Below are 2,869 nucleotides of genomic sequence, written 5' to 3'. Positions count from 1 at the left end.
TTCACCAAGCCCTAGATAGAAAGCTTAAGGAGAAAACAATAGGTAGAGACAAAGGAAAAACATAGCAACAAAATGAAAAAATAAAGGAGAATAAAACAATCTAGAAGAAATTTGAGAGATGAAAATCCCTGAGAGGGAAAAAGTGCCCTGATCCAAAAAACATTGGAAAGAAGGATAAGCAAAAAGAAAATAAGTATTAGAGATCCACACATAGATAGTCATAAAATTCAATTAAAATCTAAAGGATATCATGAAAGGACCTAAGAGACATGTGATTGAGAGAGATGTGCCTTATAAAATTGGATTCTGTAGGGCTTGCTATAATTGGAATATAACGACCCATAAAACTAGATCAAGAAAGTTATATTAGGTCTAATTATAGAATAATAACAATAAGCCACAAGGGCATCCAAATCCAGAACACTCAAAGGAATAGTAGAAATAACAAAGATTCTTGCCATTATCTATATTAGCGAAGAGAGGTATATACAAAATATAAGCTGAGATCATAGCCTCCATGCACCTATATCTACTAAGGGTCACAAAGCAAGAACCCTAATTACAAAGCTACTACCAAAATACAGTGAGATATTATAAACATATTGATCATTACAAAACCCATGGCATAGAGCATGGAACTACCAAACAAGAAAACAAAGCCCTAAGACATAATGTCGCCTAATCATCTTTTCAGGAGATAATAAAATCTTCTCGAAAGAACACTAGAGAGAGAACCTTACTTCCAATAGACCATAATGATTTCAAGAATATCATTTGGATTCTCCACATAGAAGTTTGGTGGGAATTTGAAATCAAACTTAGCCCTGTTGGTTTCTCCAAATTTGAAGTGTAGAATTTTAAGGCTTAAAGATTGTCGAAGACCACTCTAGGCTGAATGTATGCATTAAACAAATTAAGATAGTTAGTTAACCATGCTCTTCTCTCCTCCTCAACAATTCCTCTCCACTGTAGGAGGAATTGAATACTGGCTTCCATCTTGGGTCATTCTCGATAAAAGGCTAGATTTTCATGGATTACAAATGAAGGATGAAAATAGGCTACCTCTAAAATGGGGGGATCCCGAAGGAAGATCCATATACTTCTCCAGATGAGGAATACATAGCTTGTTGTCTATGCATTTTATTGCTTGTTCAAGACCCTTCCTCCAAACTGGATCAAAGATGTTGCAATAGAGTTTGATAATGGCCCATGGCTCCACCCTAGCTCTTACCATACAACCTATGAATGAGCCTATTATATCACTATTTGTCCTCCATGTAAACTTATAATCGAAAACTCCTTCATCGATAGCTCTACTTACAACAATCCTTGTCATGTCGTCCATCGGTTTAAGTATTTTTCTCCATCTCTCTGGTTTGACATTACTGCAGAATGCCATGGTGTGAGTTTTCGAGGTGTGAAAAATGTTGATGTTGGATTCCATCATCAGGGTAAGAAAGAACCAAAAAATGGAGACAGGAGACAACATAAATTATGAAGACAAAGGTAGCCAAATGACCTAGAAGCACTATATGACATGACAATAACTAATGATGTCACCCGCATAAACCACATGGGCAAGGCTTGAATGATGAATGATGAAAATACCATAGGAGCAATAAACCATGAACAAAAGAACAACCAACAACCAGGGGTGAAGAAAATGATGCCACCCAACTTAATGATAAGAAAGAAACAGAAGGAAAACAAATTTTTTTTTTTTTAATAAAACAAATAATGATAACACTAAAAATAAAGGATAAAAACCAAGGGAAAAGGGAACAACCACATGGGTAACATAAGATCAAATACTAACTGATCAAAATAAGGATAGAAAGAGAAGGTCGACACTAAAAATATTAATATTAAAGGTCAGATTTACTAGGATAATCTAGAAATCAACTAAACTATGAAGAAGGTTTAAATGATACATCTTTGATGACCAAGAAGTTGACACCATCAACCCCCTTGTTTTCTAAATAATCTACCTTCTAATTACCTTCTTAAAAAAGTGGCAAATTTGACTATCTACAAAAGATCAAGAACTTCTTCTAGTTAAGAGTTGAGGACCCAATTAGGGGTCACAAATTTCCTAATCGAATTTAAAATGATTTGTGAATCACCATCTATGATAACTCTTGATAAACCTAACTCATGACATAGATGCAGACCCTGATCCAAAGCCTCTAATTCTGCTAGATTATTGGAAGTAGGCTAAATAGACATGGATTTTTTTGCTATCCAATTACATGTATCATCATTAATGATACAACCACTATCTGTCATGCCGGGGTTGCCTCTAGCAGCACTATCAAAGTTGAGTTTAGCCCATCCTTTTTGAGGGGGAGACCATTTGCATCTTTCCCTGGCCTCCTTGCTTTTCTTAGCATAGAAGAGAGGAGGATTAATCAACTTTGACTAATTCTTTTTCATATTACCATCCCAAATAGAGAAAGATTCATCTTCTTTCCTAGTGTTTATTTGATGGCAATTAGTTGTTTCAACCATGCTAGCTTCAATTTTTAATATTAACTCTTTTGGCTTCAATTCTGAGTTTCAAAAAATATGTCTGTTCCTTTCCTTTCAAATTTCCCATGCCAAGATGGAAGGATAGATGTTCTAGAGTTTATAATAAATTCCCTTGATTAGGTTTGTAGGCCATCCTTTGAGGAGGTCCATAGTGATTTTGGCAAAGGTGCTGACCACCCTAACATATGTTTGAGTTATTCCCAACATATTTGGGAAAATGGATAGCTAAATAATAAATGATCTGAATCCTCACTATTTTGTTTACATAACACACACCTAGATGGACCTTGAAAACCAAATTTATGTAACCTATTATCCATCAAGATTCTGTTTTGGAAAG

Source organism: Cupressus sempervirens, chromosome 5 (assembly GCF_028749045.1).
Source record: "Cupressus sempervirens isolate cs-2001-9-10 chromosome 5, ASM2874904v1, whole genome shotgun sequence".
Lineage (NCBI taxonomy): Eukaryota > Viridiplantae > Streptophyta > Pinopsida > Cupressales > Cupressaceae > Cupressus > Cupressus sempervirens.
Note: the sequence above shows the minus strand (reverse complement) of the source record.